Source organism: Sciurus vulgaris (assembly GCF_902686455.1).
Source record: "Sciurus vulgaris genome assembly, chromosome: 6".
In the NCBI taxonomy this organism is placed as follows: Eukaryota; Metazoa; Chordata; class Mammalia; order Rodentia; family Sciuridae; genus Sciurus; species Sciurus vulgaris.
In genome coordinates this window covers 82552558-82567202 of record NC_136466.1, presented here as the reverse complement: position 1 = coordinate 82567202, position 14645 = coordinate 82552558, and positions in this window count along the sequence as shown.

Here is a 14645-nt window from a genome sequence, read left to right as displayed (position 1 = left end):
GGGCACCCAAATTTTAGTTATTTTTCTCTCCATATGAGTATAATCCATCACCTGCACTATATAAGAGCTAGAGCTTTAAAATAATTTATTATTTGAGAAAGAATGAAACATAGAAGAGAAATTAAATTTATCTCAACATTTCAGATCTTCTAAATCCAACTTTCCAGCTTTCTTGCGCAGCTACAGCCTCTGGTAGAGTGATAAGAAATCTCAGTGGCTGAGGTAACAGTTGACTAAATACAGTAATTCAGCTTCTTATTCGAACACAATAAATAAAGTGACAAATGCAATTACATAAAATCCATCCTGTCATCATGAATAGGAGAAATATTCAAATTTCAAAGTATCTGTGGGTCATAAAAAAAAAAAAAAAATCAAACAAAGAAACAAGCAAAAGTATTGAAGAACACCAACCCCAGCAAACAATCCCCTTGGAACAGGGGAGAGGGCCCCTAGCAGAGGGTCTAGACTTAGACCCAATCAACAGGAAATGGAAGATCATAAAGTATGTGGTAATGACAGGGATGGGATAGATAAGGGTCATTTGGCTGAGGAGATGGTCAGGGAGGGGAGGCGGAGCACAGGGGAGAATTAACCAGGAGAAATGACTTCCTTTGGAAGTAGCATGATGCATGAGAAAAGAGCGAGTTGGGAAATTCAGTATTTTTCAGGAAAAGAGAAAACTTAAAAATAATCAAAAGGCACACAACTTGCTCCCTACTTCTCTACTTACCTCTAAGAAAAGTCTAGTAAAGAACTATACTGTATTACACAGATAGAAATGGGTACTTTTGAACTAGGATTCATATAAAACATAAAGGGTTGCAAGTCCTGTTTGCAAAAATACAGAATAACATTCATTCTTCTCTGAGAACTGACAAACCAAAAATGAAAAATGGAAAGCTTTACAAACCAGTGGGAAAAAATTCCACTTTCTCTCCTCACCACACACACAAAAAATGGCAAAGAAGAAAAAAAGAATGAAATTGAAACACATCACTATGAACTGAATTTCATCTCTTAAACTAAATATTTTAGGATCTGGAAAAACTACCTTGAATTTAGAAATTTAAAATCTAAAACACAATGTTAAAGGCTAGGGAGTGACAATTCAAAATTGATTGAACCAAAGAATGAAATTGAAGGAATGATGAAACCAAAGAAGAAATGATTATGAAATTACAATGAAACCAAAGGAAAATAGAGGTGAATGAAAATATAAAACATAAAGATAAATGTAGATAGAAAGATAGGCAGAAAGACAGGAAGCGGGAAGAAGGAAGGAAGATAGAAAGGAAGGGAGGAAGGAATGGAGGAGGGAAGGAAAGAAAGGAAAGGAAGGAAGGAAAAATTTATTAAGTCAAAGTGATAAACTGTTACAAACTGGTGAACCAAGCAGAGGATATATGGATAATCTATATATTATTTTTGTTTTTTCAACTGTTTTAAAATTTGGGATTAAAATAAAATACAAAGTTATATCTAAAATGCACACATCATAGGGGGGAGTTAAAGACATAAGGTACTTTCTTTGAGAACTTGTAATCAAGACAGGGTGAGAACTACACAAAACTTTAATCACGACATTTTAAATTCTTAAATATCACTTTAAAACACCTTTAATTCCTCACGTTTCCTTCTATTAGTAATTAATGTTCTTTCTCACAGTTGTAAATAGGAATATTTTAGAGGACTTATCTCCTCAATAATACATAGCCACTGATATTTTCATTTGAAAAGTTTGCCATTTTTTGTAAATTACATATTCATATATTTGTCCACTTTATTGACATATTAGCTCGCATTTTTCTCCCTGATTTTAGATGTTTTTTCATATTAAAATTCTTTCAAAAGGAAAAAGAACTTAATAGGGATCATTAAATAAAAGCAGAATAAAAATATAAAAAAAGATATAAATAAATAAATGGTTCACAGAGAAATTTATTTGAATAGAAGCAAAGAAAAAATAATAAAAGTTCAGGGAAATTCCTAAACAAGAAATTAAAACAATGGAACAAAATTAATTCATAAATATAATCCAATTATACTTTTCAGAAATGACGACTTGAATCTATACTGAACATAATCACCACACACCAGAAAAAAATTACCCACAAAGATCAATCCAAGAAATATTTCTTTTAGACTTTAAAGAATAATAACAACATTCTTAGTATCCAGGCAAACATGTCAAATATCAAGAAAAAGAAGTAGAAGACTCAGACTTTTTAAAAACAATGCACAAGATAAAAATGGTAAGTAGTTTCAAGAAGCTCAAAGAAAATAGAAACTGCAGGTGTTAAATCCAGGCGAGATAACCTTCAAATATCAAAAATATGGAACTATAATTTTAAGTGTTCAGGAGACCAGGTATTCCTATAGCCTTGAAGATTTCTTAAGTAACATATGATAACATGCTGTTCAGTCAACTAAGAGAGGACTGGGGAAATTTAACAACAAAAGGTCTGAAAGTAGAATAAGGGCATAGATGGAAGAATAATTTATTATATGCTATATGGTATGTGTTTGATAAAGGAGAAAAATATACTTCACAAAGGGAAGTGAAAACTAAGGAGAGAAAAAATATTATTGAAAAATTATTGAGTAATAATTGGCAATTAAAAATTAGCACTATAAACTGATAGATATTAAAAATAATTAAATTAAAAAATTATAAAGACATTAAAAGGGTATTAATGCAAAGGTAATTTCTAGGTTATATTCTTCCTAAATACCAAAGACATAAAAAAGAAAGTTTAAAGAAAGTGTGGAGGGGATAAACTTAGAAATAAGATGTCATGCACATAGTAAATATGAGAAAATATAATTTTGATCTTGAATATGTGAATCATAAAAATATGGTGAATCACTTAATTCACTTTCTAAAAAGAACAAGGCTGATTTTCAATGTATTTTCACAGCAAGACCCATCTATATGATGAATAAGAGAGAGAGAAATCTAAAAAAATGAGTTAAAAAGGATAAAATGAAAGCTATAAGCAGATATTAACCCTGATGCAATTGAGTAGAATGTGAAGAGAATTTTATGTAAGAAAGAAGGACACGTTTTTTATTTTCAGTCACAAGTCACAATGAAGATGTTACAATTACAAATATTTATGCACAAAATAATACTACAACTTCTTTTATAAAACAAAATTTTCAAGAGATGCAAGGACATAGTCGTAAACACATTAACAGATCATTAACATATTATATTCAATATGAAATAGGTCAAGCATAAAAAAATAAGAAAAGACCTAAACAGAACAGTGTATAAACTAGATCATACACACGCAAAAAATACCATATTCAAATTTTATAAAATGCAAATTTTTCAACATGGGGCATAAATAAAAATAATCATATAGTAAGGTGTAAGAAAATATTGTAAAGCAACACAGAATAGAAATATTAAAAACAACACTCTCAGATCAAAACACAATGGAAATGATAATTCTTAATGTTATAAAAATAATAAAAGGAATTTGCATCTAGAAATTAAATGCCTGTTCCTAAACAACTCTTATGAAACAGGAAGTAGTTTTTAAATAAATAAAAGTAATAATGGTGATTAAAATACCGTATAATGAAATCTGTGAAATATATTTAAATTGGTGATCACAAGAACATTCAAAGTACTAAAACCTGTTCAACAAAAACAAAAATTAAAAATAAATAAACTACATTCCCAATTTAAAAGATCTAAAAAAGAACAATGTTTAAAAAAAGATAAAAGCCAATCATGGTGGTATCTGCCTGTAATTCTAGCAGCTGAAGAGGCTGAGGCAGGAGTATTGTGAGTTCAAAGCCAGCCTTGGCACTTAGCGAAGTCCTAAGCAACTTAGCAAGGCTCTGTCTCAAAGAATAAATAAATAAAAAACTTGGTGATCCCCAGCACCACAAAAACAAAAAACAAAAAACAAAAAACTTGGGATATGGCTCTGTGGTTAAGCACCTCTGGGTTCAATCCCTGGTATGACTATTACTACTACTACTACTACTACTACTACTTCTACTACACCTTTTTTTTTTTTTAAAGATGATCAAAGAGATAGAAAATAGAAATAAAAATGTTTAATGCATTCATATATCAAAATATTTTATTAGAAAAACCTTAAAAATATTTCTGAAGTTACTTAATAAAGAACAGATTTTTTAATTTTTAAAATTTTTTCTATTGATGAACACATTGCTAACACTGTTGTTTATTTTCTTGATGAGGTCAAAATATTATAATAAAAATATTTTGATGTTTAAAGCTGTTGTTAATACTAGAATTAGGAGTAACTGGTAATGATCATTGAGTAATAATGAATAGTAATAAAATGTACAGATCAATTTACTTCTTGTTTCATTTACATATTTGTGCTTTGGATGGTATAACTTTCAAATAAGATTTATGTTCAACTTTGCTTTCATCTGTGAGGTACAAAATTAAAATGAAGTCAATATTCAGAATAATTCAATATAAAAGATTTTGTCCCCTCTAATAAGATTTTACTATTTAATATGAAATACAGTTCAATAAGTCCCCTTCATGAAAGTTTAACTGAAAAATTATTCTGCAATGCAAATATTATTTGGTATTAATTGCACTGTTAAAGATCAGCAGATGATAACACTTGTTTGGCTTAAGAATTTTGCAATGAAGAATTGGATACAAAATGGATTACAGGAGTTTGAAGAATTTTCAGACATTAAAACCTCCATAATGCATTACTCCACAGTTAACTAAAAAACTGAAATTGTCATATGAAATTTGAACTGTTAATTATAAGACTAGAATACTTGAGATTTTGAATTCGTCTTTGTTTTTTTTTTTCTTTTTTTAAAGAAGACAGAAAATCAATAACAAATTTAGTAATTTTAATAAAATATAATGCGTGTCTTTGGCGCCTATTTCAGTGGTCAACAGTGGAATAAGTAGCTCTGCCAAATTTAACAGGTTGACATGGAGGACATGGCAGTTTTGGCAATTTGAGTTTACTATTGTGATGTTCACTTCAGAACCTACTCTTATCACATTCAGTGGTGAGAGCAATGGTATTGATTTATTGATTTTTTTTTTTTTTAAAGAAGAACATATATATTGAGGGTTTTGTCAGATGACTGTTCCACAGACAGCATCTATTTTTCTGTGATTGTAATGTTTGGTGACCACTTATTGTAAAATGAAACTGAATCAATATAACAATTACAGATATAGACGTCTCTCATTTAGGATTAAGGGAACTCAACAATTTTTTTTTCATATATTGATAATATTCTTTGCCAAATCAGTTTTGGTCGCCCTCTTCATCTTGATTTTATTCAACTAATTTCACAATACAAAATGAAGAAAATGATTAACTGTGTTCTCTGAATTCTCTGTCGTAGGATGACTTGTCTTAAGAATGACTTGCTGCTAAGGTAGCTTGCTAATTTTCCCATAGTTTTGTGACCACACCTTGCTCCAGGGGAGAACAGACCGTGTTTTCATTATAGGCATTTTGTGTACCAGGCTGAGCATTAGCGGTTCATTGAACAAACACGAAATGACGAAGAGATACAAATAAATGAAAATAAAAGCACTGTTTACTAGCCTATAGCTAGAATAATCTAAAATTAAATTCACACAATTTCACAACAAACAGAAAGCCTGTCAGTCTATTCAAATTTTTATTTGATTCAAAGTCCAGTGAAATGCTTACCTGTTTCAATTCCAGCATATTTAGAATGTTTTTTAGTTGTATTCTATTGTCTATTATTGCAGTACAATGTAGATCCCGTATTCAATTAAACTTCATTGGACATAGGATATTTGAAAACTCCCTCCATTTGTCTATATAACTTCATGACTTCTAGTTCAACCCTTTCAACTTAAAGATTTAAGACAATAAAATTACTTCGGCTTGAACATGTGACAACTTCTAACAGATAGAGTACACATCCTGTCATTGATGTCGTTTAAAATAGTGAAAATGTTGACCTGTGTTCTCATGCATGTTCCTATAGTCACCCTGCTTTATGAGAAGAAACGCATTTCCAACCTGCCTGATCCGAATTTAGAAAAAACAAAACCAAAACTCAACAAAAACCATCAGGGCACTCAGCAGTTCTTGATGAAAACAATTCTTTAAAGAGGTTCCTAAGAAGGGACCATTTGGGACATCAGTCTTTATATCACATGCTATCCATTTCAAATTTAATTCTTCATATTTCTTCACATTTTTGTAGATCTCAAGAGAAAAATTCACAATTCAAATATATTTGCAATTTTGTCTACATTCTCAGGATAGAACTGACCCCTTTTAATAATTAGATTTACATTAATTATAAAAGTACAACATCTTTTAGTTTTTTTCTGCATGCACATTTTATTATTTTACTGCATATCTTTAACTCATAGTAAGGGCTTTACTATTATGAAAAGATCTACAAATTAAAAGATGGAAATGCAAGCAATAAGAAACATTTTAAACCTCTGCTATAAATTTGTATACCAGCGAGGAATAGTAAAATTGTAGAGAGCAGACGCAGGAGTTCCGCGGTAATTTTTCAATTCTTAAGGAACGCTTTTCCTATTACTGTAACTGTTTTATTTTGCTCTGTTGAGTTTGAGAGTGGAATCACTTTTGCTACTTAGTAATTAACAGATAAAATCTGTTATAATATGTCATTATAGATCATTGCCAAATAAAAAGCAAGCACCAGATGGTGTGCTTTATGTTAAGCTACATTGCACATGCATTAGAACTTTTTTTTTACCCCTCAGGAAAATTGCAATTTATTTTAGAGAGATCCTTTACACTATGGAAGCTGTAGAGGAAGCTGTTTTTACTAGTATGAAATCCATAAAAATCATGCTTTCATATCATGCTTCAGTGGCCTCTACTGCATTACCTTAACATAGAATATAAGGCTTCTTATTTTACCCCTTCTCTTCATCTTCTTCCCCCTCCTCCTCCTCATACTTCACATTATCGCATGGACAACAGACATGGATAACTGAAGTTTAACCATAACAAATTAATTTCTCATTTTTTTTCACTTTTTGGTATTTCTCACCTTTTGATACTGCTTCAAGTATCAGAGAGGCAACATCCTCACCCCATTTCCATTACAACATTAAAACTTACTCCCTTGATTTATACCAATTCCTAATCATATATTTTTATTCTGTTAAATTATTGTTTATCTTCCCCATATTTAAAATCCAGCATAATAGAGACTATGCAATCTTTATTCACTAATATATGCTAAAGCAAATCTGAAATTCAGTAAATGTAAACTAATTATAAATCACTAAAATAAAAAAGAAAGAAAATCATAACTTTGGCATATGAGAAATAGAAACTCTGGTGGTTCCTTTTCGAAATCTAGCATTCAGCCTTACTTGGATCCAATTGTTGTCCTAATTCTAAAATTAGCCAATTGGGTAAACTGTAACCCCAAACTCCTCCAGAGTGAATGGCAACCCTGCATTCAGTTGGAGATATAAACAGGTGGAAGTGATTTCCCAGGCACAGCTTGCTAACCAGGTTCTGCATCATGCCCTGCCAGAAGGAAAGGTTTGCCTTGCCCACTCACCTTCGAGCACTTGTTTGATTTCTCGCCTTATTTCTAACAGACGTACTACCAAGAAAAGGTCATGGGTAATGGATAATTATCAATATTAGAAACACTACATCTATATTGAAAACTGAATTGAACTCTCTTGTTTGTCCTTCAAATTCTTATCTATTAACAGGCACGATAGTAGTTTACAGGGACAGAAATGGCATTTTGCATTTGGAGAAAAACGAAAACTTTGTGAGAATTCACTCATGCACTTAAAGCACTTTATCCATTGGTCTTTATCATTATGAAGAATCTGATAAATCATTACTGAAGTTTATCAGGATGGATAAACACAATGAAGATTTTATAGAATGGAAAAACTATAAATTAGAGGATATTATTTTCTTTTAAAATATTCTTAAAAGCATGAGTATATAACTACTGTTTTATAAACAATAAAAAAATAGTTTCACTGCCTTTGAGATTTGGAAATGCACATTAGTAGCAAACTAAAAAAAATTATTATATCGAGTCTGTCCTTCCCAAATCTGAAAGGACATCTTAATTCTGTATTGCTTACACAAAAATCTTAATCTTTTAGTTCCCCTGTATAGCCTTCATAAAAGAGGGAAAGAAACTGAAATAAAAAATTTCAAAGAATCAAAAATATTTATATATACTTTACTTTCATTTTAGGAGTATTCACACCCTATATTCTCTAGTAATTCATTCAGAATATGGATGCTATTTACAAAGCATAGGTTTAAAATATAAGCATACACACATGGAGATGATTTCTTTGTAAAGAAATTAAATTATTGAAGTTTAGGGAAAGCATGGAAAATGTGAAATGAGATATATAAAGAAATAAAGATGAGTGTAAACACTTTTCCAACATTCCTTATTCCACTGTTTCACAAAGTATGTTCATATGAGTAAGTCTGCACTGATTCTTCCTGAAAAAAAAAAAAAAAAAAGTATTACCATCCTCAAGGAAATCTGATAAACTGTGCATACAAAAGACTGAATATTCACAATACCATGAACTCTAAAAAATAATAAAGTTAGCAGAAAAATCCCATATTAAACTAGGTTACTTTTTTCACTTCTTTGCTAAAATGTTATAAACTCCAGAGATATTTCTAAATAAAGTACACTGAAAAAAATTCCCCAGCTTACAATACTATTACTCCAAAGCATAGTGAGTAGATATGAATCAGTCACATTAAATGTTAATCTCCTACTTGCTGACTTCCCTGCACCTAGGAAGTATTTTTTTAAAACATCCTGTTTATTGTATTGCAAACCTTTATACAACTCTCCTTTAAAAAGTAAAATTAAAAAGGAAAGTCTAATACCATAGAATGAGTAGGAGCGTCAAATGGAGATTCATGATTTATTATGAACTATGTTGCATTCACTGGTTTCAGTCAAGACTGCATTTGAAGCTAAATAAACAGTTTTCTTGGTTGATTATGTTTCATCTGTACATAAACATGTTTAAGAACCATAGCGATATTAAAGGTTCAGAGTGTCACATACATGAAAAAGTGCATGGATTGTATTTGTAAATATTATTCATCAACATTCGTCATGCATTTCAATGACTAAAAAGTGCCATGTGCATATAAAGAAAGCACTCCTCTCAGAATCAATAGATTCTTGTCCTCTTCCAGAAGAGACCTGGCAACAGAGAAGAGTATTTGAAGCATTCAATGCCATTCAAGTTCAGATACCAAATAAACTTCCTGTCAGTCAAAAGTCATATATTATAGGGGAAAAGGAACTTGTACATAAATACCAATTCGGTTAGGGTGGAAAAAATGAAAAATTGAAATTACACAACAACCTACCTTTTGGGGAGCTGCAGAGTTCCACAGGCCCTGCTAAGTTTCAGAGGTTAGCAAGTAAGTTAATAAGGATATAGAGGAGTACTTTTAATTCTATAACCCTAATATTCTTAGACACCTAGAAAATGCTGTGCTAACCTCAGAGGGAAAAAAAGCTTTAAGATTTTTCTTATAACATGTGTTCTTCCTTATAATGATGCCCCCAAACTATTCAAAACCACAATTAGCTATAAAGTGTTGCTCTATTTAAAATGGTTTAAAAATTTACATCTATGATATTTTGGAAAGAAAGAAAACATGTATCAATTAACCTTTATCTTTCTGAAGACATGAATCAAATATGATTTATCTTAAGTATTAATATTCTGGTAGATATAGAAGATTATTTGAAAAAAAAATGTTTTAGAATGAAGTAGCTTGCTAAATTCCCACAGGAGACCCTTTATTTCTAACACATTGCTGCACATACATTGCCCTATAATGCTATAGTTTTTTAACCATTGGCAAGTGTAGGACTAGGTATAACATGCACAGAATATACCACAACTATCTGTGCATATACATATTCTAGGTGAGTACTGAAAGAAAATTACCTTACAACCTTCACATAATCAAATATAAAAATAAAACTAACAAAAATTATATTTCTTGAATGTTGTATTTGGAGAAGATAAAATTTCTCTAATATTTGAACATTTAAAAAAAGAACTCTCAAACTTTAAAAAGAACACCTTGGAATACTTAATTGAATAGCTTATGAAATGTGACCATCAGAATTGTAACACTGACTTTGAACGCATCATCAATTCTTTCAAGAATGGCCTATAGGGACTTGGTGCATTTTAAGTGGGTTGCCAACATCCAGGATCAAGTCTTTAGATTTGCATGTTTCTAAACTCCAATTTTTTTTCATATACCTGAGACTGCCAGACTCTAGGGGGAGCTCCTTGCTATAAAGAAATTTAAATTAGCAAACCTAAGTTATAAATTTTAAGCTGCTCTTGCAGATAGGTGTTAAGAAGAGAGGTTAAAGTAATATTTATTCTGAATAAGGCCACTGCATACGTTCTCAGAGTTGTTCTTTGTTCAAAGGACATGGCAGAGTATTGTTTTATAAACAACTGAATTGATAGTAAGTAATTGGACTTTATTTTGGAATGTATCAAGTTTTGGTTTACTGTACTATTAATTGCAGGGTAGAATGAGAAGAATATATCATTTTAAATATGCAATCAAAGATCAAGGTCAACCAATATCTCTGACTAATTCTGTGAACTTATCCCTGGTAACTTTATCTGTTCAGTACAATAATAGCAGTATACTTCAAAGCATACTGTGAAGAAAATATGAATTATACTCTTTTTACAAAGGGTCAAGTATATATAATTTATTAGAGGTTTAAATGAATAAAATAAAATGGACCAAATACCTAGAGCAAAAATCATAATAAGTGTAGAAAATTTTTTACAACTGCCTTTCTCCAACCAATAAAACTTTCTGTGATAATGGGAATGCTCCATACCTCTCAAGCTCAATGGATAATCACTAGGTCCAAGTAGCCAATCAGCACTTAATTGTGAGTAGCATGAGAAAGGATTTGTGTTTTAATTTTATCTTATTTAAATTTAAGCCTTTACCATTTGACCCAGCTATCCCACTCCTTGGCCTATACCCAAAAGACTTAAAATCAGCATACAGCCACATCAATGTTCATAGCTGCTCAATACACAATAGCTAGATTGTGGAACCAACCTAGATGCCCTTCAATTGATGAATGGATAAAGAAACTGTGAGATATTTATATATATATGTATATGCATATATATATACACATATACATATATATTTGTATATACACATACATATATGTATACATATACATATATATACATATACATATATATACACATATATATATATACAATGGAATATTACTCAGTTTTAAAGAATAATAAAATTATGGCATTTGCAGGCAAATGGATGAAATTGGAGAATATCATGTTAAGTGAGATAAGCCAATCTCAAAAATCCAAAAGGCGAATGATCTCACTGATAAGTGGATGATGAAAAAAAAAATAAATAAATAAATAAATAAATTTAAGCCTAAATATTCACATGTGACCAAAGACCACTTTGCTGGACTATACAGATCTATTTTAATTGATTAATTACTTATTTTATTTTATTTTATTTTATTTTATTGATATCAGGGATTGAATTCAGGGGTACTCAACCACTGAGTCACATCCCCAGTCCTATTTTGTATTTTATTTAGGAACAGGGTCTCACTGAGTTGCTTAGCACCTCACTTTTGCTGAGGCTGGCTTTGAACTCATGATCCTCCTTGCGTCAGCCTCCTGAGCTGCTGGGATTTCAGGCATGCACCACTGTGCCAGGTGCAGATCTATTTTAAAAGTATACTTTCCTCCTTGGCAGGAGATCATGGGTAGAAGGATGCAGGGGCAAGTTTCTTGAATATTTCTGAATCCCTCATGGACACAATGAGAGAAAGTAGACTAGCAAAGCCACAATCCCACAGACAGTGTTTATGAAATAAAACTATCAGGTGACAAAGTATACCTGAGAATCCCAAAACTGATCAAAAAGAGACAAACAACTGACAGCTACAACACTTGTGCAGTATCCACAATATGGCATGAAAATATTCAGGAAATAAATGAGCTGTAAGATAGACTCAACAACTCCCAAAGAAAGGAATTTTTGTAGGGGAAAATTTATGATGTAATAAACTAGGAATTGTTTTGCCCACTTGAAATAGGAAAATGCAGGGTATCCACAGTAACATCTAAATGAAATGAAGAAGTCTAGGCCCCAGGAATCCTCAAAACTAAGCAACCAAGTTCTTTCTAGAATTTCTCATGTTGAGCAGAAACTGTTGGGAATAGAATCCTAATTAAGTGATCCATACACATATTTGTATGCATAAAAATTTCTATATGTATATATATGTGTGTGTATGTGAAAGTATGTGTGTACACGTGCATGTACATCTGAAATAGTTTCTTTTTTTACATTGACTTTGTATTCAGCAATCTTTATGTATTCACTTACTAATGTTAATAGGCAATATGTATGCTATTGAATTTTAAACACAATTTTGTCACTTGAGAATAACAGTTTATGTTTTGCTTATTTATTTTTGTTCCTTTTTGATTTCCAGCATAATGTCTACTTTTTTTTTTCTTGCCAATTTTATAGTTTGGAGCAGTTTAAAATATTTTCTTATCCTTACCATGATTTTTATTCTGAATATTTAGTATATTTCATTTTACTCATTTAAAACACTTAATAAATTTTATATTCTTCTTCTTTTTTTTTTTTTTTTTTTTTTTTTTTCCCAAAAGAATCATGCTACAGCCTGGTTGGTCCTACAATTTCCATACCACATTGCCCAAAATATACTTATTTTACTTGTAATTCACTTATTTATATGTAGGCCTACACCCTTATTGGATACTTAGTAGGCAGGTTTCTAGTGATGAATACTCATGTAGTTTGTAGCTTTTTTATATATATAAGAGAAGTCTGAAATCAAAATTCCTGTATTTCACATTTGCATTCTTATCTAATTATCTACTTGGGTCAGACTGCCTTCCAGAGAGATAATGAAGTCAGGTCTGTATATTTGCAGGTTCTGCATCCCAGATTTAACCAACTGCAAATCAAAAATATTCCCCCCAAAATTACATCTATACTGACTTTTTTCTTGTCATTATTCCCCAACACTTTAACAACTACACTTTAACAACTACATAGCATTGTATTACTTATTAAAAGGAATCTAAAGATGATTTAAAGTATACTGGGATGTGTGTATAGGCACACATAACATTTTGTATCAGGGACTTGAGTGTCCTTGGATTTTTTTTTTTGTTTTTGTTGTCTTTTTTTTTTTTTTTTGCAGTGTTGGGGATTGAACCCAGGGCCTTGTGTTTGCGAGGCAAGCACTCTCCCAACTGAGCTATCTCCCCAGCCCTGTCCTTATATTTTGGTATCTGCAGAAGGTTGTAAAACTAGTCCCCCCGATCCTGAGGGATGGCTCTACTAGTTTGGATTCCACCAAAAGTACCTGGGTGGTAAGTTTGGGTGCATCTTTGCTGACTTTTTTTCCCTTCTGACAATTTGTTAACTAAGAATGATGGTGCCTTATTGCTTATTTTTAAATTTCCGTTACTTGTTAGTGGGAGTTAAAATAGTTTCATGTTTATTGGAAATTTATACTTTATTCTTTTCTGCATTACCTCTGAATTATTTGTGTCCCTGTAAATTAATATAATCATCTTTTATTTGTGCTTGAGACATTGTATATTAGGGATATGAATATCTGTGTGCATTGCAACTACCTTTCATGAGTTGTCATTTAGTTTTAGCCTTTCTCAAAAAGGGTTTCCTGAGAACCAAACCCCAGTTCCTCAGTCACCTACTATATTAAAGAATTAACTTCTGCCTTAAATATATAGAATACCAGTTTTGTAGAATTTAGTCATTCAGTTCATCCCTGTGTTCTGTGATTCATAGGACAGAATGAACTAAGTGGGAAATAAAAAAAAAATGTTGGGACATTTTGTAAGGAGGAAGAGTTTAAACTTTATCTTCCCCACACTTCTCTTTAAAGTAGAGAATTGGTGTGACTATTGTACTATCATATAAATTGGAACATTTATTTCAGTATTGAATACAGGTAATAACAATGGGTTTCCTTTAGGACTGAGGGAAACTGCAACAATAAAATTTATATTGTTTCCTGTTTTAAGAGTTTTGGGTGCATACTTTAAGATTAAATAATATGTCCCACAATTTAGTGTATCACAATTTTAATCTTAAGGAATTATTCATTTAAATCATTTATATAAGCATACTTTTTCTTATTTTCATCTAATTTTATTGTTACTTATACTTAGTTTATAAAATAGAATAACTTTAATTTCTGGAGTCTAACTTCAAAATTATGTAATATGTGCTTTAATATTATTGAATTTGCTAGTATTTGCTTTGGGAGTTCTGCATCCATAATGTCTATGTTCGTTTTTGGCATTAAGGCTATGATGTTTTCATAAAGCAATCTGAAACATGTCCAAATTTCTTCCCTTATTCATAAGAATTTATGGCAGACTTGTCTTATTTTTTTTTCCTCAAATATCAGATACAATACACTGGGGCTATCTGCCTGAATTTTTCTATATGGAAAAATATTCACAACAAACTCCCAATTATTTAAATCATTTTTCTGGA